At 36.3% G+C, this 25,311-nt stretch overlaps 1 non-coding gene across 1 annotated transcript; it reads left to right on the top strand.

Moving 5' to 3' along the window:
* The first annotated feature begins 899 nt into the window (after positions 1 to 899).
* On the top strand, positions 900 to 1,003 carry LOC119507515. The gene has a single exon (XR_005211273.1). It is a non-coding gene; the product is annotated as a U6 spliceosomal RNA (small nuclear RNA).
* Positions 1,004 to 25,311: the final 24,308 nt, after the last annotated feature.

The following is a 25,311-nucleotide window of genomic DNA, read 5'->3' on the forward strand; positions in this document are numbered from 1 at the left end:
CATAAGGAGCTAGCTTGCTACAGCCAAGAGGGACACTCTGAAGAATGCACAGGAGCTGAGAGAGGAGCTGCAGATGAGAGACAGTTTGAAGATGGCCACTGAAAGCAGACTCTGGCTCCAGAGAAGCTAAGAGAGGACAAGTGCCCTAAGAGCAACTAAGAGTGACATTTTGAAGAGGAGCTGCAGCCTAGAGAGGAACATCCTGGGAGAAAGCCATTTTGAAACCAGAACTTGAAGCAGACACCAGCCATGCACCCTCCCAGCTAACAGAGGTTTCTTGGATGCCACTGGCCATCCTCCAGGGAGGGTACCCGATTGTTGATGCATTACCTTGGACATTTTATGGCCTTAAGACTGTAACTGTGTAACCAGATAAACTCCCTTTATAAAAGCCAATTCATTTCTAGTGTTTTGCAGTCTGTCAGCATTAGCAAATGAGAACAGTGACCATATCAGTTGACTTTTTTGTCATTTTCTAAAATATTTATTAAAGGCCAACAAGTGGAAGTGTTGATAAAGATTACAGAAGAAAAAAATGTTTTATAAAAATGTTTTTGTGCAAACTACATGTGAAATAATTCATATCTTCTGTTCGGATGAGCTATAACCAGTGAGATTCACTCTGCGTAGGTGATTCTAATGCAGCCTTTCTCATGAAGCCTACACTCCATTTCAAGGAGGAATAGCCCAGTTTATTGAGACATTGATTTACAACAGAATTGTACAAATGTTTTTGTTTTTATCAGTTCATAAGTCAAATCGTTAAGGAATAATTTTCTTTAAAAAGTTTACATTGATTTATTTTTTACAAATACAAGAAGACATTTGACTTTGGCCTCCTCTTCCTCATTATCTATAATAATTCACCAAATAGGAGAATTAAAAAAAAATACTCCAGAGTTTGCCTTGGCAGAAATATACTAAAATTAGAACTATACAGAGAAGATTAACATGGTCCCTGTGCAAGGATGACATGCAAATTTGTGAAGCATTCTATACTTTTTACACAGAAAACTATAAAACATTGCTAAAAGAAATCAAAGAAGACCTGAATAAATAGAAAGACATTCCATGTTCATGGACTGGACATTCTGTGTTCATGTCAATTCTACCCAAATTCATGTACAGATTCATTGCAATAGCAATCAAAATTGCAACATACTGCTTTGCAGAAATGGAGAAGAAAATTATCAGTTTTATTTGGAAGGATAAGGGGCCTTGAATAACTGAAAACATCTTGAAAAAGAATGGAGTGGGAGGTATCACACTTTCTGACTTTAACGCATGTTATAAAGCCACAGTGTCAAAATAACATTGTACTAGCATAAAGATGGACATATTGATCAATGGAATGAATTGAGAGTTCAGAAGTAGACCTTCAGATCTAAGGTCAATTGATTTTTGATAAGGCTCCCAAGGCCACTCAACTGGGACAGAACAGTCTTTTCAATAAATGGTGTTGTGAGAATTGGATATCCATAACCAAACGAATGAAAGAGGACCTCTATCTCCCATCCTATTCAAGAATTAACTCAAAATGGATCAGAGACCTAAACATAAGAACAGTACCATAAAACTCCTGAAAAAATTGTAGGGAAACCTCTTCAAGATTTAGTGATAGGCAATAGTTTCTTAAACTGCACCCAAGACAACAAAAGAAAAAATAGATAAATGGAAATTCCTCAAAATTGAATACTTTAGTGCTTCAAAGGACTTTGTCAAAAGGTTGAAAGGGCCACTGACTCAATGGGAGAAAATATTTAGAAACCACATATCTGATAAGGGTTTGATATCCAGAATATATAAAGAAATCCTACAACTCAACAATAAAAAGACAAACAACCCAACTAAAAAATGGGCAAAAGACATGAATAGACATTTTTCCAAAAAAGAAATACAGATGGCCAAAAAGCACATGAAAAGATGCTCAGCCTCACTAGCTATTTGGAATCAAAACCACAATGAGATATCATCTCATACCTACTAGAATGGGCACTACTAAACAAACAGGAACCCTTATACACTGCTGGTGGGAATGTTAAATGGTATAGCTGCTGTGGAGGATGGTTTGGCAGTTCCTCAGGAAGCCTCAAACTGTAAGCTAATAAATTCCCATTGTTTCAGTGAAACCATTTCATGGTATTTGCTTTAGCAGCCTAGGAAGCTAAAACAGTGGAATACATGATGTTTCTGTATTCTCTGGTGTTAATTTCAAAGATTGGGAAATGATTTCTATCTGGGGTACACCACTGGGGTGAAGCATGTGCCCCCCATATAATTTTTACCCCTCATGTGAATTATTTGTAGAATTTTTCATAAGGGCCATAATGCCAAAATAATACTTTAACAAATTATTTATATTTATTTCTTGACCTAGGGTTTTTTCTTAGGAATAAATGCCCTAAAGGTAAACATACAGTTCCAAATTTGTAAAAATTAGTTAGAAGTTTTCTGAATTGGAGATTGATTAGAAGGAAAATAATATTAAAACCAAGAAACCTGATTTTTAACAAATCCTATAGTGTTTTCTGATGGTGATGTCCAAGCGTTAGATCACTCAGGGAAAATGATGCCTCCTTTTAATACTTGAATTTTATTTCCTTTCCTGAAGTTTCCTCAAATTGAATCAGCATAGTTTTGGTGTATTACTGATTTTATATTTGTAAAGAAATGTGTAACATGTTTTTCTCAAAGTGTTTTTCATCCTAGCTTTCATCTTGGGGTATTTTTTTAATGCAATTTTCTTGAGATATAGTCACACATCATGCAACCCATCTGAAGTGTGCAGTCACCAGCACACAGTATCATTACTCACATACAACATAGTTGTGCATACATCACCATAGACAATTTTAGAACATTTTTATTACTCCAGAAAAGAAAGAAAATATTACTGCTAATTCTAGTTCACAGTTTGCAACAGGTACATTTTCCCCATACACTTCTCTATTTTTAACTCCTTGTAATAGTGTCATACATTTGCTCTAGTTGGTGAAAGAGTTTTAAATATTTGTACAATCATGGACATTGTCCACCATGAGATTCCCTGTGCTATACATTCCCATATTTTAACCTCCAACTCTTTTTTTGATAACATACATAACTCTAAATTTCCCCTTTCCACCACATTCACACACTATTCAGCACTGTTGATTATTCTCACAATAACCTGCTACCATTACTTTTGTCCATTTCTAAACATTTAAGTTCAACCTAGTTAAACATTCTGCACATATTAAGCAACAACTCTCATTCTTTAGCCTCATTCTATGTCCTGGTAACCTATAGTCTGTACTTTATGTCTATGAGTTTACATATAATTATTTTATATCAATGAGCTCATACAAAATTTGTCCTTTTGTGTCTGATTTATTTCACTTAACATAATGTCCTCTAGATTCACCCATGTTGTCTTGTGCTTCAGGACTTCATTCCTTCCTACTGATTTATAATATTCCTTTGAATGTATATACCACATTTTGTTTATCTGTTCATCTGTCTATGGACACTTGGGTTGTTTCCACATTTTTTTCAATTGTGAATAATGCCACTATGAACATCGGTGTGTAAATATCTGTTTAAGTCCCTTTCAGATCTTCTGGGTATATCGTGAGTAGTGGGATTGCTGGGTCGTAAGGCAGCTCTATACTTAGCTTCCTAAGGAACCACCAAATCATCCTCCACAGTGGCTATACCAACTAATTATGAAATTGCATCTATACATCTCCATGCTTAATTCCATCCATTCTTATTGCTTGAACTACCATCCCTTATCCATAACATCTATAATCTCTATTTATCTATCATCTACCTATCTAGCATCTATCTATTGTCTACCTATTGATAAGATTGTATAGAGAAAGCCCTGGGCCCCCTAAAAGCCAAAACAACAAAAAACCCAAAAATAAAAACAAAAATCACAGACAAAAAATCCATGCCCTCTGGAGTTCCTGCTTTATCTTTTGAAATTTGAAATCCCCACCAAGGCAGCTGACCCAGATAGCCAACAAGCCCCTAGTTCATTACCTTTAACTCAATACAAAATAAAGCCCACCTGCCCTGTACCCGCCTGTATAAGAGGGACAAATCCTGGTCCAATCAATAGGAGTCAAGCTAATTTCCTTTCTGTGTCTACAAAAACTCTTTGCCATCCCTAGAACCCTGAGCCACTTCTGTTGTGGCTTCCTTTGCTGCAGCAAAACTTTGGTGTCCCAAATAAAATGTTATAATCTGCATTCTTGACTTTGTCTTTCACACTGTCTTTCAACTATCTATCTATCTATCAATCTATCTATCTAATCTCTCTTTCTGACTCTATATTTACATATCTAATTGCCTATTCCACATCTCCTTGCAAATTTAAATGGGCACCTCTAAATCAATATACAAAATAAAGCCATAACAGTTCCTCACTAATACTTCCTTCCCCACTGTTAATAATTTCTTTACCTTCTTAATTTTCATCTCTCAGTGAAAAATGCCAACATACTGTCCTCCTATTCCCTCAAGTAAGAAATGTGAAAGTCATTTTTACTTCTCTCCTTCTTTCTAAATCTCCGTTTTCAATTGTTCAGCAAGTCTAGTAGTTTTATCTCCTCAATATTTTACTTATTCTCTTTACCGTCATTGTTGTTGATTACTGCCCCACAGACCCTTCCCCAAGTCTCATAATTTTATGCCAAAAGCCCTTTCAGAGCTCTTAGTCAGTAATGTTGCCTCCTTCAATACATTTTTCACATTGATAGCAGCATTCCCCAATTCATATTTTACCATGGCATACTCCAGCCTAAAATCCTTGATGGCTCCTTACAGCCTTCAGGAGAATCTATATTCTCTTTAGTATTGCTTGATGTGGTCTGTCTAGCTATCTATTTTAGAATCATCCCTACTCACTTCTCACCACAGTCCAACCTCTAGTCATAAGAAATTTTGCTTCTTAAATGTTCCATACCCTCTCACTTCTGTGTGTTTGCACATACTGTGCCCTCTAACTGCAGAACATCTTCGCAGAACTCCCTTAGCCTGAACTTAGCTAAATTCAATTTGTCTTTGTAGATAAGGGACACAGCATATTCTTTGAGAGGACATCCTAACACTTCAAATTCTATCCTAACAGATTATAACTTTTTCTCCGTATGTAACATTCTGGACCATAATTTTTTTTTTTTTTTTTAAGTTTTGCAAACTTATTTTTAACCTTTTTTTTAACTGAAAAATTACTTAATAATATTGCTTGAGTTAGATGCATACAAAAAGAGAAATGCATTGTGTTTTTCTTTCTCTTGTTCCTCTTTGGAAGAAATTGTCCTGTTGTTATATATATATTTTATATATATATGAACAGTGAATTAAATGCATTGGGATTTCTTAACCACAATGCTATTTTTCTCTATTAAACCACATTGTCATCTATCGTTCAGCATGATAAAGAACAATGCTGAGCCCTGTTTGATTTTTTATTATTTATAATATGTTTACCTTGATGTTTAAATTTGTAATTCTTCAAGTGGAAAATTTCACTCTTCAAGTATATGTAATTCAGTTTTAATTATTTTGCTTAAAATGTAGGAAGTTTAAATCTGTGTTTTAGAGGGCTGCATATTTCAACCCAATATGTGTTTTCAATTACATCTTTGACATTTGCTTTTTTTGTACTTTCAGTTTCTTCATTATTTAAATAAATCTTATGCTAATTTATTTTCCTTGAAAATATAAGCTTGCATAATTTTCAAACTCTGGCCCAGTTTCTCTGCAATATAGCAGACTTTGTCAATTTTATTCTCTGTCAGTATTCAATATCCTCATTTTCAATTTTGCTCTCTACTCTCCTGGATGTAGATGTTAACTCTGCTGCTTTATTTTTAGCTAATTTTCCATCCTTTATTTAATTCAACCAGAAGCCTTTTTTCTAATCTTTTGTCTTTGCATGTTGTTTTATGCTTGCTATTTTTTTTTGTTTCATAAATCAGAAATCACTTCTCTCCAAAGAGCAACCCTTTGATACAGATATAAGACAGGTATTCTTGCTCTTAATATATTAGGCACTTTTTAAAAATTTTATATTGCAATTTTTAAAACATTATTTTCACGAATATATCTTCCCCCAAGTCTTCAGAGTGTTGGAAAATTTCATTTTATTCTTCTGCAGCATTTTTCCCTTCAATCCCATCTTATTTTCATCTCTTAATCATTCTTAGATGATGAAAACACTATTAACTTGGCTTCTGCTGAAATAGTCTGTATTTTTTTAAATTTCTGTTTCTACCCTTACTTCCCTATTGAGGAATGATAAAATTGCCTTCTCTCAGGCCAATTAAAATAATAATAATGTGAGTTGATAGTATAAACTTTCCTGAGCCTCATTCTTTGACATTCAGAATTCATGGAGAACATTGTAATTTCACTCTTCAGTTTATGATAATGTAAAGGCTCTTCCTTTCTAGGGTCAGCCTGTATTTTATTTAAGCTTCTGCAGTGTATGTATAAAGAGGAGAATGGATTACAGATTTCTTAAATGTGTATGTTGTCTTTGGTTAAGTATTTGTGGTCCTATATCTATATATTTCTAATTTTACTTAAGCTGCTTATTTAGTTAGTAGAATTCAGACAGTATTTTTTTAAATAAGCAAGGTGTCCTTCAATGGGTCTGTTATTTTTAGGTAGATTTTTGTTGTTATTGTTGTTCTTGTCTTCCTAAGTATTTCAGTAGCAAATGCTACTGAAGTATTTTAGTAGCAAATGCTGGCCTATCCTGGATAATGACACACATTTTCTTTTTAATAAGTATTTTTTAAATACAATTTTTTATTGTGAAATTTAACATATATTCAAACAGTGATAACTTTCAAAGTACAATTTAACAAGTAGTTAGCAAATTTTAAAGAATGTTATGGATTACAGTTCCTCAATTTCAGTTATTTCCTTATTGTGAAATATTATATGTATATATATGTATATAGGAAGGTGATAACTTTCTTTAACAAGTAGTTATATAGGTAATTTCAAAGAATGTTATGGATTATAGTTCCACAGTTTCAGTTATTTCCTTATTGTGAAATATAAGATATATACAGAAAGGTGATAACTTTCAAAGTCCAATTTAACAAGTAGCTATAGAGAAAATTTCTAAGAACGTTAGGAGTTACAGTTCCACAGTTTCAGTTATTTCTTTCTAGCTATTCTAATACTCTAGCATCTAAAAAAATTATATAAAACTTCAGTATTTGTAATTCTTTGTTGAATCCTGTCTTGTCTGTTCCTACCCCCTCCTCTTGTATAATCACTTCCTTGATCTTTAGGGATGTCCAGGCAGTGACCACCCTAACTTGTTCATATTAAAAAGGAAGGGGGTTGCATCAGGTTGATGTTCTTGAAGAGGCTGTTGTGTCTGGGTTTTAGGACTTGTCTGGCATAGGAACATTATGGTGGATTTAAGTTTCTGAAAAATAAACATGGAGAGTGAAACGTGAATAGAATCTCAGATAGGGACCTAGGTATTTTGGGACTACTGATGGTTAGGGCTTGGCATACTATGGCCATTTGGGATATCTAGAAGGATCTCAATATTATGTATGTAACAATTTATAAAGCTTTAGAAATTCCATTAACTTGATTTTCATTAAATATTCATTCATGTTTCACAATTTTTCCAAGATATTCATATTTGTATTTAATTGCTTATTTCCATATTTTTGACACCTTTGGGGTGAAAGAGGAAAATGTTTTTAAAATATAATCGTGGAACACCATCTTTCTCAGTTAAATGAAATATGTCTGTTTAATTTTAAAAGACCATGTAACTAAAGATGTCTAATGGACAGCCAGTTCACATTAAGATTTTTTTAAATTTACAAACTTTGCTTAATAATGGCTTCACTATAGCTTGTTTAATGAAATTATTGCCCATTAAATTTCTCAGTTTGAAAGAAAGCACAATAAATTTTAAACTTTAAATTTTGTATGAATATTATAGTTTGCTATAGTATTCTCCACTCCCTGCCAAGGAATCTTGAAGCTAAGAAGATTCCCACTAAGTTGGGGTTAAAACAATAGTAGTCTATAGCATGTCATTTTGTTCTTTATTTTCCTTCCATTAGTGCTATGGAATAATTGTATTCACTACGAATAACAAATCGGTCCTTTCAAATGTTTTCCATGAATTCAGTTTTGATTTTTCCATACTGCTTTTAGTTGCACCATTATCCAAGCTTGACTAAATATGATTTCTTTTGACACTAAAACTACAGTGAGGTGTTGGTAATATAATTGTAATGCTAATACTTACACTACAGGTATTGCTGTATTATAGTCAGTAATAAAAGCATGTTGAAGTGCTGTGAAAACCCCTCATGCCTGCATTATGTTATGATCTTTGATAACCTTTATTTCTAGCTGAAAGTAGTTTACAATACTGTATCAGCTATAATGAGAACCAATAAACAAGCTGCTTTGCCAAGGGCGAATGTAATTCCAAGCAATAAAATTGGATCTATGACATTGTTTCTTCTATTTTTCATTTCAGATTCATTAACTATTATGGAGATCAATCTCTTTGACAGAGTGCATTTCTAACCAGATTTATGCCAGAATATGTACTCATTAGTATGTTTAAACTCCATAGTTAAAATGACAGGGCTTCCCCCTTGCTTCACAGTATTATACATAATTTGAAAAGCATGCCTTGAGCATTCTGACAACCACATTATTTTAGGATACATTTTTTTCTCTGTACACATGCATTTATTCAGGTACATTCTATACATTTTACACATACAGATGTGTTCTATAGATATGGAAAAAATAGCATTATCTATAATACTTAAAAACTTAAAAATTCAGACAAAAGCAATGTTTTTAGTAAACAGTCCTTACATAGCATGTTTTACAGTGTTTTGCAAGATTAACATATTCCCCTTTTTCATTCTGAATGTATAATTTAAGAAAAATTAATTACATAATGTATGAATTACTAGACATATTGCCTAAAGGTTTTGCTGTTGACAATTTATTAGAAAGGTTACCTATTAAAACTTATGTTTCTTACTTAAGTACCATCACCAGGTTATGATCTTTACTCTCCAACATTGTTTGACACAACACATTGCAATACATTTAATAATAAAATACAAAGAAAAACAAAAATATAACCAAGGAAGAATTGATATGAATAAAAATTATATATTCCCAGTCAATTAAGCTACCAAATGCTCCCTTTTCCCCCACAGGTTGATATTAGGATTTTAAATATCTGAATTTTAATAAAAATATTGATTATATCAACATATCAACGAGAATGGTTCAAGTATCTTTCCAACCCTTCATTTTTCTTGGATGAGACTAAAGTATAAACTTTCAAGGAGGAAAAGGGGGTGGCAGTTTTGAATGGGAGGAAAGTCAGAGAAGAAAGACTAGGTAAGAAGATTCTTAACTTGAAGACCAAAAAGTTTATTTGGTCTTTTTCATTTTAATAATAAGGATTCATAGTGATTTGATCTGGGACATAACATGATGGTTTTATTTAAAAAAAAAAAACCCTCAGGCAACATTGGCGGGGCAGACCATTAAGGCAGCAGTTAGAGGATGTAGGAGACTGACTTTTAAGTGAAGCGGAAGTTAGGAAAGGATACCCAGTCTTAAGTATTAATAAAAAGGAAAAAAATCATCAAAAATTCCCATTTGAGATTTCTTTATGTTGAAAAAGTACGGGAAGTTTGGTACTAGATTTGGTGGTAGAGCTGTAACACATTATCTACATTGCTGACATGTTGCAAGCTCTCTTTCTCAATTTTCTAATCTTTAAAATGTGTTGAGAATGCCTAGCGTATATACCTTGCAGAGTTATTATGTGACTCAACTGAGTGGATGTACAATGAATGCAGGTAAATTGTACTGACTATTCAACCCCATCCTGGTTCAATGCTGTCGACAGGATTCAGTACAAATACATAACTTTCTGTATGACATACATCCTAGGAGATACTGGGGAGTTTTTTGAATAGTAACAACAGGAGCTGTTCAAGAAAGTTCACTTCCATTAGTCATTCAGTGGCCAAAGTATTGATTAGCACAATATTAGATCTAGAATAAAGAAATAGAATGCATAATTAGAAATTTCAGTGATTAAAAAAAAAGAAAGAAAAAACTGGGGGGACAGGAATAGTGGTATACAATGAATCTGTTTTGCACTCCAAAATGTTCTTTTGGACTTAATTTCTTAAGTTTTTGTGATACTTAATCATAAGTGGTAAGAAATGTGGCACATTACATAACAAGATCAAGATAAAACCACCTTTAAGTGACCTCTCTCCTCGAAACTCCCATAGCGCTTTAACTATTACTTTGCCTTTTCAACTTTATATTGATTTTTTTTTTTTTTTTTTTTTTTACCCCTTGCTAATGTTGTACCAGTTGCACAGGACTGTCTGCCTTGGTAAGTCAGGATCCATATCTAATTAATCTTTGCATTTTTCTCCCTTGCTCAGAGAAGCTGTGAAACTCTCAAGAGTTGAACAAATGAATGAAGAATGAATATGTTCTACATATCACTATTATTATTTATTTTACTTATTATTAAGATCTTTCATTTTTTCTATCCATTCTTGACATTACATCACAAATATGTATTTTCTTGACTAAGATCTTACTTTCTTAATTCTAAGTAGTGTTAATTCTAATGTTCTCAATTTAATAGTAGCTTTTCAAGAAAGCACTACATTTAATGTGCACGTTGAATTCACAAACATCAATGTGCAACAATAAATACTTGGGTGAATTATGATATTGTAACTCCTCGTTTGTTTGCTTCTATCTTAGAATAACATAGTTTAATGAAAACAATGTGAATGGATGAAAATATGTTGGAATCTCAACTGTGTATAAATTATGCTCCATAGCATGCATGGTGTAATACACAAAAATGAATAGTTGAGATGCATTCTTTGGGGACATGAAGAGAATGTATTTTCCATACCTTTGCAGAAAGGGTACCTATATATTGCTCTGCTATTATGTACTTGGAAGCTTAATTTGTTCCAAAGTTAATATAGTTTCTGAAAGTTTTTTATCCTAACAATTGACTACAATGTGCAGAGAAGAGTATTATCACTTCCCTCTTATGTTTCAGTTTGATAATTGCAGATAAAGGATGTTTGAAAACAAGTAATTATTTATGTGGGAAAGGGAGTATCTGTGCACCAATGTATATCTCAGAGGAAAAATGTATCTGATATAATATTTAGCTGTGGGGGAACTCTGGGACATCGAGAACTGAACTGAGTTGAAGATAAAACAGGAAATAAAACCTCAAGAAAAAATGATGCTTCCCCAAAATTCCATAGAGAAGTTCTATTCCATGCTATTAACAAGCAAGACTGAAATTTAATTAAATGAATTCAGAGCAGAAAATGTCACAACATCAGGTAAAAACCAAAGCCCTGTCCAAAAGTTCTGTAGAGAGTGAGGAATTTTATAGGTTAAGGTCAATGTTATTAAAAGTCTGGCTAAAAGGCAGAGAGTAGGATTAATATTGAGTGATCATTTCTGGTAAAAGAGTTTGCTTCCCTCCAACACTAAACACAAGAAAACAGAGAATAAGCTGCTTTGTGAGAACACAGATACTAAAGACTCAGATTGCAAAGGTGACAACGACAAAAAAAGTGACACCCTCTGCCACTCCTCTTGCTACTCCACATTGGTAACAATTTAGGAAAACTCGATCCTGTCACCCATGGACAATTCAGGCATAGAGTAAATACCAGTAAACCACCTCTCTCTATTTTGCTTCCCACTCCAGAAAGCCTGGGAATGGATAGGAAGCTGGTCTATATGATTAGTAAAAGTACCTAAAATGATGACCTGGTTCATAAATGGGATATTTAACCCATAAATTCTACAGATTAAGAATAACACCATTAGAAGGAGTACCCAAAACCAAAGAGCAAATATTATTTAGTTCCATTTCATAAACATAGTACTTTTACTTGCTTCCATCATTCTGCTTATTCACGCAGAGAAAGCTGTGGCACTCTATAAGCAGTTCCAAAAATGTGACTCAAAGGTGATCAAGAAAACAGAACATCCTTAATAGAACAAAGACTCATCTCTCATAAACAATTGGTGAGAAAATAATGACTTGTAAATATAGAAAACCAATTTTAGCCACATAAAAGATATTATCAATGCTTCTGATTAGATAAAATAGAAAGGATGGCTAAAATGGATATAAACTTAGTAAACCAAATAATAATAAACATTAAGCACCACCTTTGAAGCAAGGAAATTATTTCTTAGATTAGAGTAAATTTTTACAATTAATTAATGCTCTACAGGCACACAATGATTTAATCTAATCTTATTTTATTTGGTGCTCATGCTGATTCTTTGAAACAAATGGTATTAATGACAATATTATTTTGAAAATAATGAAAATGAAGGCCAGACAGTATTATTGGATGTTCCCTCAGTATATAACTCTCAAACTAGATCTATTGCTTTTAAATCCAGAGCTTTATCACTGAAATGACCTGTGTAATAAAAATATAACCATGTGGTATTGGAGTTGAAAAAAAATGGAGTTCAGGAAGGTGAGGTGATTTGTTCAAGTGTATAGTTTAAGGAATTGTCAGTCCTCAGATTGTGACTTAGTCAACGCATCCAGATTAGACTTCCAGGGTAGCCTTAGGGTAAATAAAATAAAATTTTGCCTTTAAAGTTAGGTAACTTAGAATTCATTTAACTAAATATATATTTAATGAAATATATATATATACACACACGCATTTATATATATATATATATATATATAAATGTTTATGAATGCCCAAACCATTAAGTTTAATAAGGATATAAGATGTACTTTAGTACCATCCTAATATTTTAGGCAAATGTTTCATAGAAACTGTTCATTTTGTAACTGGATGGATAGGTTAGCATGTGGTATTTATTATATTAAATAATTAGGATAAAGCTAGACAAAGATAATTAGTTGGCTATACAGTTTAATTACAAAATTAAGTTAATCATGCATGTCAAAATTTCCAAAATAAATAATAAAAAGAAGCTTTGTTAAGAAGTCTTACCATTGCCTAATAGGCTCATATAAGAGAGATCCAGAGAAACAAGAAACCAAACAATAATTTGCTTACAAAATCTCTGGTGAGTATTCATGTCAATAGGAGCATCTTTCATACGCAAGGTCTTGGCACTGTTCCATTAGGTTAAGCGAACCAATTAGTACTTTCTTTCAAATTGACCTACAGGGAAATAGAAAGTTTTCATAAGCCAGAACTTTATAAGATGTTACTAAGTGACAAGTATTTTTTTCCCCAAAATGTTCAGCTTCCAGTTATCTTCCTTTTGTTTTGGATTTGGTTTGGTTTTCTGGCAAATGCAACATCTTCCAATGTCTGTTGGGGGGTAGCTCTTCATCCCACTCCTGATGTTTTCTACATGTAGTCTGGAAGGACATTTTTGATAAAGCATTTCTGCCAAGTCCTCATTTCTCACTTGATCTCTCCCTGGGGGTGGAGGCTGGCTGTGGGGGAACTACCTGCCAACATGCTGCCTTTGGAAGGAGGAACGGGTCGTGGGCAGCCCAGTCCCTCCCTCGTTCTCTTGCCCGTAAGAGTGCCTGTCCACAGGGAGTGTACATGCCAATGCTAGAGCTCTGTATTATGAAGCTCATAGTCTCCATGCCAGCTTATCAATGATCAAGATGATATTTTTGTCTCCATCAGTCTTAATTATTTGTCAGGTTTCTCCAGTAGATGAGCACTCATATATAAAAATGGAAGGGTATTTATTGGGCCCTTTAAAATCCAAAAATTGTTGCATGGGTTGGTACCCTTCAGGAAACAAAGCAAAATTTATGGAACAAAATATGAATGGAGTGTCTGAAGTTTCACATGTGGCTAAAACCTTGGACGTGAATGTGGGATTAGGGAGTTTTGATCTTGATGGCTTATAGGGGCTTAAATTGAATCATATGTCTGTTTTTACCTTCTGTACGTGACTCATTTACTGTAGCTCTCTAGGTGAGTGGTTGCAAGCCTTAGATTGCATATGATAAAGACCTTGTCAGTTCATTGTACTTATGCCCACACTGTTCATTGGCAAATAACTGAATTCATAGATGAGAGGGATGTATGGATAGATGCTAAGGCAAAGTCTCAGGGCTTAGCAAAGGCAAGGGACACTGAGACCACAGGCACCTCAGGCAAAGTAGATGGCCAAGGGTTCTCAGACAGATGATATCCTACTGTAGTAGATTGAGTTATGTACCCCTGGGATGGGGATGGGGTGTTCTTTATCTTAATCCATATTGTAACTCTTGAAGATGTTAATTTTAGTTAAAGTGTGGACAGCTGAAAAAGGGTGGGTCCTACTCCAGATTACTGGAAGCCTTATAGAGAGGACTCAGAAATCACAGATGCCAGAAAGGAGAGGACATGGCCATGTGACTGGAAGCAGAGATACAAGCCAAGGTACACCAAGGATTACCGGAAGACAGCACTAGAATGCTACCAGTTTCATGGGGGGAAAAACGGTCATGCCAACAACTTGATTTTGAACTCCTCTTCAAAACTGTGAGCCAATAAATTCCCCTCTGTAGGTGAACCTGTTGTATGGTATCTGTATAGCAGCTCTCACAACCAAAGACACCAATTTAGCCCTGGCAAGCAAATCCCAGGTATCCATGTGGGTGGCCTTAGCCACACTGGTGGGATTTAGGCTGCAACTAGCCTGCAGCAGTTTGATCTTGAAAATGCAGGCTCATGCCTCAATATTTGAAGAAGGACAGTCAGCTGCATTAGCAGATAGTAGTGGTTAACAGAATACAGAGGAAATGGCTTTCAGCAGACATGGCTCTTGGATGTTAAAGAGTGGTCTTGCCTTTAGATATCTAGGAATGTATGTTCTACAAGTGCTACAGAGTGGTCTCAAGGTGGCTCTGCAATTGTTTATACAGGTAACTGATTTCCTTGGAAAGTGGGGTTCTTAGGGGAGACCACACATAAGGGGCATTCAGACCTTGGAATTTCCTGCCCAAATGATTTTGTGCCCATTTCCAAGGACTGTGCAGGGCCCTTCTGCCTGAAGGTACTAGGCAACAGGTGCACATATCCTTATGTAAAAGGAGGCAGTAAGGTTGAGGGTCAGAAGAAGGGTTGAGCAGTTGACTTTGCACGCAAGCCCATGTTTGGTATAAATCATTGAATTCTGAGAATTCTAAATTTAAGCCTTGTCTTTCAGCCTCAATTTCCTTTGAGAAACTTAAAAGTATGATGCTGTAGGGGTGCAATTGTAGGGATGTTGTATGGGAAGCACCTTGGGGAGGAAGTTGTCAAGCTCAGACTTGTGGGTCAAGGAGAAACCTTGGAGAAATGGTATGTGGGCTTATGATTTACTCTTGTCCTTGGCCCCATGAATATTGGGAGTGAGTTTGGAAACAACCCTCATTTGGCATAAAACTAAACATGCCTACTACACACAAAAGTGTATTGATGCTACATTGATAGATAAAGTACACACTATAGTCAGTGCTAAAGTGTCAGGAGCAAATGGAAAGTCAGAGACTTGAAATATACTTAAAATACTGGATAAGGAAAAAAAAAATCAAGTCACCTCAAAGAAAACATTTTAACAAGGATGTTGTGATTTTCAGGATGTCAAATATCTCTGTCAGAGAGGATACAGTAGGCTTTGGTGGATATCCCCTAAGATATGGTAAATGAAAAATGCCAAAATTAACAAACAACTTGCTAGGAGATTTCTTCCAAAGTTTTAGGGAGCTTGAGTTTATAAATTGTGTATTCTGAACAACTGGCATATGCTCACTGGCATCATAACAAGACTAAACCCAAGAACGTTTTCTCCATTTAGATCTTAAACACTCATATACCACTGAATCACGGTAATGTCTTAGCTGATACCAAACACCAAGTTCTAGAAACACAATTTGACTTAGAATAACTGCCTGTGAGGTTGGAAACTGGATTGTTTTCCAAATGTTGTGGGCATTCATCCCAGTGCTGTGATGATTTAGCTTGTCCAATTATCAAGTATTTTTACTCTTATAAAAAGTAAGGCAAATAAGAAATTTGGCATTGGGTGACTAAAGCTTCTGAATTCCTAAACAAACTAATAAACCCCACTCATCCCAACCAGACACACTTCATACTGTGAGCTTCCCCTAGGTATCAAGCAACATTCTATTTGAAACTGAGTGGAATAAGAAATCATCATGTATGAATTTTGGACTTTGCTTTCTTGATTTCAGATTTTAAGTCCAATAACATACATAACTTTACCTCATCCTGGGAATTTGATAAAAAATATATTATATTTTGGAATATTGCTATTTAATCCCATTTTTAAACTTCCAGTGCCTTTATTCAACAATGAGCCTGGGCATAATTTAGGATGGGGAATAAAACAGGAAATTAATTTTCAAATTTACATGCAAAATAACCTTGAAAATAATTTGATGAATGACAGTATTCTGATCCATTGCAAAGTCTTCCGAGTTCAAAACATCTACCAGTACCCAGAGGTCCCAAGAACACCACCAAAGGAGTAGGTGTTGATTTGGGGAATTGGCTTCATGAAAGTGGAATCAGGTCTGTCTTGGTAGAATCCTGACCTCCACCAAAAGAAGAGTAACAGTTCTAATTGACCACAACCTCTATGCTTAAACCCAACACATTAAAAATCCCACTTGCCTGATGACATAAATTGCTGACTTACTTCGGTCCTTATAAATCAGCTTGTTGGACTGGGGCTATGATGGTTTGGATCCTTTATGTACCCCAGAAAAGCCCATGTTCTTTTAATCCATTCTTGTGGGTGCAGACCTACTGTGGGTGGGACTTTTTGATTAGATTGTTTCCATGGAGATATGACCCTGCCCATTCAAGGTGGGTCTTAATGCTCTTGCTGGAGTCCTCTACCAAAGGATAAAAGACAGGGAAACTGAGAGGGCTGACAAATGCTTAGAGAGAAAACACCCAGAGACATTTTGGAGAGAGAGAGCCATTTTGAAACCAGAACCCAGGAGAGAAGGACCAGCAGATGTCACCATGTGCCTTCCCATGTGACAGAGAAAACCCGGATATCAGCAGCCTTTCCTGAGAGAAGGTATCCTGCTCTTATGCCTTAATTTGGACATTTTCATGGACTTAGAACTGTCAATTTGTCACCTAATAAATCTCTTTTGTAAAAGTCGACCCATTTCTGGTATATTGCGTTCTGGCAGCTTTAGCAAGCCAAAACAGGGGCTTTGGTTATCAAAGCAAGAAAAAGATGTGCTCAAGGCTTGACATTATTTTTGTTGGCATTTTCATAAAATTTATTAACCTTTCTATTCCAAAATAAGTTTAAATTTACAGAAAATTAGTAGTAATAAAGGAACAAGCTCTTAGATAAACCATTTATCCAGTTTCACCAAAGTTTAATATTTTCCCGTATTTGTTTTATCTTTCTTTTGACTTGCCTCTGTCTCTCCTTCTCCCACTCTGTGTGCATAACACTATCAAGTAAAAGAGATGACAGCTCTCCCTTGTACAGTTAATATTCTCCGTTTGTAGTTAAATTTAATTTGAGTTGAGATACATGAATCCTGTGTAAATACCGTGTCTTACCAAACTTCTCCTCTCCAGATTTTTCAACCATTGATTATTTTTGCCTGAATTAATTTTTAATGTATTGTGAAATGGTGATTTTAAAACACCATCATTTCTTCTGTTTGTTAGTTGGTATTCTAGTGTTGGGGACTGTTTCCACTTATTTCTTTCTTTATTCATTTATCTATCATCTATATATCTTTCATCAGTTTGGACATATAGATAAATATTTTATTCAGTTTATAATATAGGGCTGCCCTTCTTTATTTTGATGCTTCAATATTCTCAGCTTTGGCTAGTAAGAATTACTTATTGAATCTGACTTTTGTATCTTTTTACTGGCCTCCATTTTTTTTTTTTTATTAAATTCAGTTTTATTGAAATATATTCACACACCATACAATCATCCATGGTATACAATCCACTGTCCACAGTATGATAACATAGTTATACGTTCATCACCACAATCTATCTCTGAACATTTTCCTTACATAAGAAAGAACCAGAACAAGAATAAAAAATAAAAGTGAAAAAAGAACACCCAAATCATCCCCCCATCCCACCCCATTTGTCCTTTAGTTTTTATACCCATTTTTCTACTCATCCATACACTAGATAAAGGGGGTGTGATCCACAAGGTCTTCACAATCACACTGTCACCCCTTGTAATCTACATTATTTTATAGTTGTCTTCAGGAGTCCAGACTGCTGGGTTGGAGTTTGGTAGTTTCAGGTATTTACTTCTAGCTATTCCAATACATTAAAACCTAAGAGGTGTTATCTATATAGTGCCTAAGAATGTCCACCAGAGTGACCTCTCGAATCCATTTGAAATCTCTCAGCCACTGAAACTATTTCATCTCATTTTGCATCCCCCTTTTGGTCAAGAAGATACTCTCAGTCCCACGATGCCGGGTCCACATTCATCCCCGGGAGTCATATTCTGCATTGCCAGAGAGATTTACAGCCCTGGGAGTCGGGTCCCACGTAGTGGGGAGGGCAGCGAGTTCACCTGTCGAGATGGCTCAGTTAGAGAGAGAGAGGGCCACATCTGAGCAACAAAGAGGTACTCAGGGGGAGACTCTTAGGCACCATTACATGCAAGTTTAGACTCTCCTTTGTGGTAATGAGCTTCATAAGGACAAGTCCCATGCCCGAGGGCTCAGCACATCAAACCGCCAGTCCCAATGTTTGTGACAAAGTCAACACCAGTCCAGGTGAGGATGTCTAACACATCCGCACCTTCCCCCAGATCCTCGGGGCTGGGGAAGGGGAGGCTGTAAATATATTTTTTATTATCTGCCCAAATTACTCTGGGATGTGTCACTATTTCACTCTAGCCTATACTAACCTACTGTATCTCACTTTCTATTCAAAGTTCCATGCAATTGTGGTGTTTGAACAAATCGACTGTAGAGTTGTACAATTTAGAAAATTTAGGTCCTGTACCAAATAGATATGGTACATGGTACATGGTCTCATATGGAAGTTGAACTTTTAAAACACAATCAGCGGAGACGGGGCAAGATGGCAGACTGGTGAGCTGTATGTTTTAGTTACTCCTCCAGGAAAGTAGGTAGAAAGCCAGGAACTGCTGGACTGGACACCACAGAGCAATCTGACTTTGGGCATACTTCATACAACACTCATGAAAATGTGGAACTGCTGAGATCAGCGAAATCTGTAAGTTTTTGCGGCCAGGGGACCCGTGCCCCTCCCTGCCAGGCTCAGTCCCGTGGGAGGAGGGGCTGTCAGCTCCGGGAAGGAGAACGGAGAACTGCAGTGGCAGCCCTTATCGGAAACTCATTCTGCTGATCCAAACTCCAACCATAGATAGACGGAGACCAGACACCAGAGAATCTGAGAGCAGCCAGCCCAGCAGGAGACAGGCATAGAAAAAAAACAACATGAAAAATTCCAAAATAAAAGCGGAGGATTTTTGGAGTTCTGGTGAACATAGAAGGGGGAAGGGCAGAGCCCAGTCCTGAGCTCAGGCCCCGAGGCGCATATGCAAATCCCGAAGAAAAGCTGATCTCTCTGCCCTGTGGACCTTTCCTTAATGGCCCTGGTTGCTTTGTCTCTTAGCATTTCAATAACCCATTAGATCTCTGAGGAGGGCCCTTTTCTTTTTTTTTTTCTTTTTTTTTTTTTTTAATCCTTTTTTCTTTTTCTAAAACAATTACTCTAAGAAGCACAATACAGAAAGCTTCAAAGACCTGCAATTTGGGCAGGTCAAGTCAAGAGCAGAACTAGGAGAGCTCTGAGACAAAACGCAATAATCCAGTGGCTGAGAAAATTCACTAAACACCACAACTACCCAAGAAAAGGGGGGTGTCCGCTCACAGCCATCATCCTGGTGGACAGGAAACACTCCTGCCCATCGCCAGCCCCATAGCCCAGAACTGCCCCAGACAACACAGTGTGACGGAAGTGCTTCAAATAACAAGCACACACCACAAAACTGTGCGTGGACATTAGTCTTCCCCGCAACCTCAGCTGATTGTCCCAGAGTTGGGAAAGTAGAGCAGTGTGAATTAACAAAGCCCGATTCAGCCATTATTTCAGCAGATTGGGAGCCTCCCTTCACAGCCCAGCAGCCCAGAACTGCCCTGGGGGGACGGCACTCACCTGTGACATCGCACAGTCATCCCTCAACAGAGGACCAGGGGGTGCACGGCCTGGAAGAGGGGCCCACTTGCAAGTCTCAGGAGCCATACGCCAATACCAAGGACTTGTGGGTCAGTGGCAGAGACAAACTGTGGCGGGACTGAACTGAAGGATTAGACTATTGCAGCAGACTTAAAACTCTAGGATCACCAGGGAGATTTGATTGTTAGAGCCACCCCCCCCCTCCCTGACTGCCCAGAAACACGCCCCATATACAAGGCAGGCAACACCAACTACACATGCAAGCCTGGTACACCAATTGGACCCCACAAGACTCACCCCCCCACTAACCAAAAAGGCTAAGCAGGGGAGAACTGGCTTGTGGAGAACAGGTGGCTCGTGGACGCCACCTGCTGGTTAGTTAGAGAAAGTGTACTCCACGAAGCTGTAGATCTGATAAATTAGAGATAAGGACTTCAATTGGTCTACAAATCCTAAAAGAACCCTATCAAGTTCAGCAAATGCCATGAGGCCAAAAACAACAGAAAATTATAAAGCATATGAAAAAACCAGACGATATGGATAACCCAAGCCCAAGCACCCAAATCAAAAGACCAGAAGAGACACAGCACCTAGAGCAGCTACTCAAAGAACTAAAGATGAATAATGAGACCATAGTACAGGAGACAAAGGAAATCAAGAAGACCCTAGAAGAGCATAAAGAAGACATTGCAAGACTAAATAAAAAAATGGATGATCTTATGGAAATTAAAGAAACTGTTGACCAAATTAAAAAGATTCTGGACACTCATAGTACAAGACTAGAGGAAGTTGAGCAACGAATCAGTGACCTGGAAGATGACAGAATGGAAAATGAAAGCATAAAAGAAAGAATGGGGAAAAAAATTGAAAAAATCGAAATGGACCTCAGGGATATGATAGATAATATGAAACGTCCAAATATAAGACTCATTGGTGTCCCAGAAGGGGAAGAAAAGGGTAAAGGTCTAGGAAGAGTATTCAAAGAAATTGTTGGGGAAAACTTTCCAAATCTTCTAAACAACATAAATACACAAATCATAAATGCTCAGCGAACCCCAAATAGAATAAATCCAAATAAACCCACTCTGAGACATATACTGATCACACTGTCAAACACAGAAGAGAAGGAGCAAGTTCTGAATGCAGCAAGAGAAAAGCAATTCACGACATACAAAGGAAACAGCATAAGACTAAGTAGTGACTACTCAGCAGCCACCATGGAGGCAAGAAGGCAGTGGCACGATATATTTAAAATTCTGAGTGAGAAAAATTTCCAGCCAAGAATACTTTATCCAGCAAAGCTCTCCTTCAAATTTGAGGGAGAGCTTAAATTTTTCACAGACAAACAAATGCTGAGAGAATTTGCTAACTAGAGACCTGCCCTACTGGAGATACTAAAGAGAGCCCTACAGACAGAGAAAAAAAGAAAGGACAGAGAGACTTGGAGAAAGGTTCAGTACTAAAGAGATTCGGTATGGGTACAATAAAGGATATTAATAGAGAGAGGGGAAAAATATGACAAACATAAACCAAAGGACAAGATGGCTGATTCAAGAAATGCCTTCACGGTTATAACGTTGAATGTAAATGGATTAAACTCCCCAATTTTAAGATATAGATTCGCAGAATGGATCAAAAAAAATGAACCGTCAATATGTTGCATACAAGAGACTCATCTTAGACACAGGGACACAAAGAAACTGAAAGTGAAAGGATGGAAAAAAATATTTCATGCAAGCTACAGCCAAAAGAAAGCAGGTGTAGCAATATTAATCTCAGATAAAATAGACTTCAAATGCAGGGATGTTTTCAGAGACAAAGAAGGCCACTACATACTAATAAAAGGGGCAATTCAGCAAGAAGAAATAACAATCGTAAATGTCTATGCACCCAATCAAGGTGCCACAAAATACATGAGAGAAACACTGGCAAAACTAAAGGAAGCAATTGATATTTCCACAATAATTGTGGGAGACTTCAACACATCACTCTCTCCTATAGATAGATCAACCAGACAGAAGACCAATAAGGAAATTGAAAACCTAAACAATCTGATAAATGAATTAGATTTAACAGACATATACAGGACGTTACATCCCAAAGCACCAGGATACACATACTTTTCTAGTGCTCATGGAACTTTCTCCAGAATAGATCATATGCTGGGACATAAAACAAGCCTCAATAAATTTAAAAAGATTGAAATTATTCAAAGCACATTCTCTGACCACAATGGAATACAATTAGAAGTCAATAACCATCAGAGACTTAGAAAATTCACAAATACCTGGAGGTTAAACAACACACTCCTAAACAATCAGTGGGTTAAAGAAGAAATAGCAAGAGAAATTGCTAAATATATAGAGATGAATGAAAATGAGAACACAACATACCAAAACCTATGGGATGCAGCAAAAGCAGTGCTAAGGGGGAAATTTATAGCACTAAACGCATATATTAAAAAGGAAGAAAGAGCCAAAATCAAAGAACTAATGGATCAACTGACGAAGCTAGAAAATGAACAGCAAACCAATCCTAAACCAAGTACAAGAACAGAAATAACAAGGATTAAAGCAGAAATAAATGACATAGAGAACAAAAAAACAATAGAGAGGATAAATATCACCAAAAGTTGGTTCTTTGAGAAGATCAACAAGATTGACAATCCCCTAGCTAGACTGACAAAATCAAAAAGAGAGAAGACCCATATAAACAAAATAATGAATGAAAAAGGTGACATAACTGCAGATCCTGAAGAAATTAAAAAAATTATAAGAGGATACTATGAACAACTGTACGGCAACAAACTGGATAATGTAGAGGAAATGGACAATTTCCTGGAAACATATGAACAACCTAGGCTGACCAGAGAAGAAATAGAAGACCTCAACCAACCCATCACAAGCAAAGAGATCCAATCAGTCATCAAAAATCTTCCCACAAATAAATGCCCAGGGCCAGATGGCTTCACAGGAGAATTCTACCAAACTTTCCAGAGAGAACTGACACCAATCTTACTCAAACTCTTTCAAAACATTGAAGAAAATGGAGCACTACCTAACTCTTTTTATGAAGCTAACATCAATCTAATACCAAAACCAGGCAAAGATGCTACAAAAAAGGAAAACTACCGGCCAATCTCCCTAATGAATATAGATGCAAAAATCCTCAACAAAATACTTGCAAATCGAATCCAAAGACACATTAAAAAAATCATACACCATGACCAAGTGGGGTTTATTCCAGGCATGCAAGGATGGTTCAGCATAAGAAAATCAATCAATGTATTACAACACATTAACAAGTCAAAAGGGAAAAATCAATTGATCATCTCAATAGATGCTGAAAAAGCATTTGACAAAATCCAACATCCGTTTTTGATAAAAATACTTCAAAAGTAGGAATTGAAGGAAACTTCCTCAACATGATAAAGAGCATATATGAAAAACCCACAGCCATCATAGTACTCAATGGTGAGAGACTGAAAGCCTTCCCTCTAAGATCAGGAACAAGACAAGGATGCCCGCTGTCACCACTGTTATTCAACATTGTGCTGGAAGTGCTAGCCAGGGCAATCCGGCAAGACAAAGAAATAAAAGGCATCCAAATTGGAAAAGAAGAAGTAAAACTGTCATTGTTTGCAGATGATATGATCTTATATCTAGAAAACCCTGAGAAATCGACGGTACAGCTACTAGAGCTAATAAACAAATTTAGCAAAGTAGCGGGATACAAGGTTAATGCACATAAGTCAGTAATGTTTCTATATGCTAGAAATGAACAAACTGAAGAGACACTCAAGAAAAAGATACCATTTTCAATAGCAACTAAAAAAATCAAGTACCTAGGAATCAACTTAACCAAAGATGTAAAAGACCTATACAAAGAAAACTACATAACTCTACTAAAAGAAATAGAAGGGGACCTTAAAAGATGGAAAAATATTCCATGTTCATGGATAGGAAGACTAAATGTCAATAAGATGTCAATTCTACCCAAACTCATCTACAGATTCAATGCAATCCCAATCAAAATTCCAACAACCTACTTTGCAGACTTGGAAAAGCTAGTTATCAAATTTATTTGGAAAGGGAAGATGCCTCAAATTGCTAAAGACACTCTAAAAAAGAAAAACGTAGTGGGAGGACTTACACTCCCTGACTTTGAAGCTTATTATAAAGCCACAGTTGCCAAAACAGCATGGTACTGGCACAAAGATAGACATATAGATCAATGGAATCGAATTGAGAATTCGGAGATAGACCCTCAGATCTATGGCCGACTGATCTTTGATAAGGCCCCCAAAGTCACTGAACTGAGTCATAACGGTCTTTTCAACAAATGGGGCTGGGAGAGTTGGATATCCCTACCTCACCCCCTACACAAAAATTAACTCAAATTGGACCAAAGATCTCAATCTAAAAGAAAGTACCATAAAACTCCTAGAAGATAATGTAGGAAAACATCTTCAAGACCTTGTATTAGGCAGCCACTTCCTAGACTTTACACCCAAAGCACAAGCAACAAAAGAGAAAATAGATAAATGGGAACTCCTCAAGCTTAGAAGTTTCTGCACCTCAAAGGAATTTCTCAAAAAGGTAAAGAGGCAGCCAACTCAATGGGAACATTTTTTGGAAACCATGTATCTGACAAAAGACTGATATCTTGCATATATAAAGAAATCCTACAACTCAATGACAATAGTACAGTTGGCCCAATTATAAAATGGGCAAAAGATATGAAAAGACAGTTCTATGAAGAGGAAATACAAATGGCCAAGAAACACATGAAAAAATGTTCAGCTTCACCAGCTATTAGAGAGATGCAAATTAAGACCACAATGAGATACCATCTAACACCGGTTAGAATGGCTGCCATTAAACAAACAGGAAACTACAAATGCTGGAGGGGATGTGGAGAAATTGGAAGTCTTATTCATTGTTGGTGGGACTGTATAATGGTTCAGCCACTCTGGAAGTCAGTCTGGCAGTTCCTTAGAAAACTAGATATAGAGTTACCATTCGATCCAGCGATTGCACTTCTC

This window comes from Choloepus didactylus, chromosome 12 (assembly GCF_015220235.1).
Source record: "Choloepus didactylus isolate mChoDid1 chromosome 12, mChoDid1.pri, whole genome shotgun sequence".
NCBI lineage: Eukaryota > Metazoa > Chordata > Mammalia > Pilosa > Megalonychidae > Choloepus > Choloepus didactylus.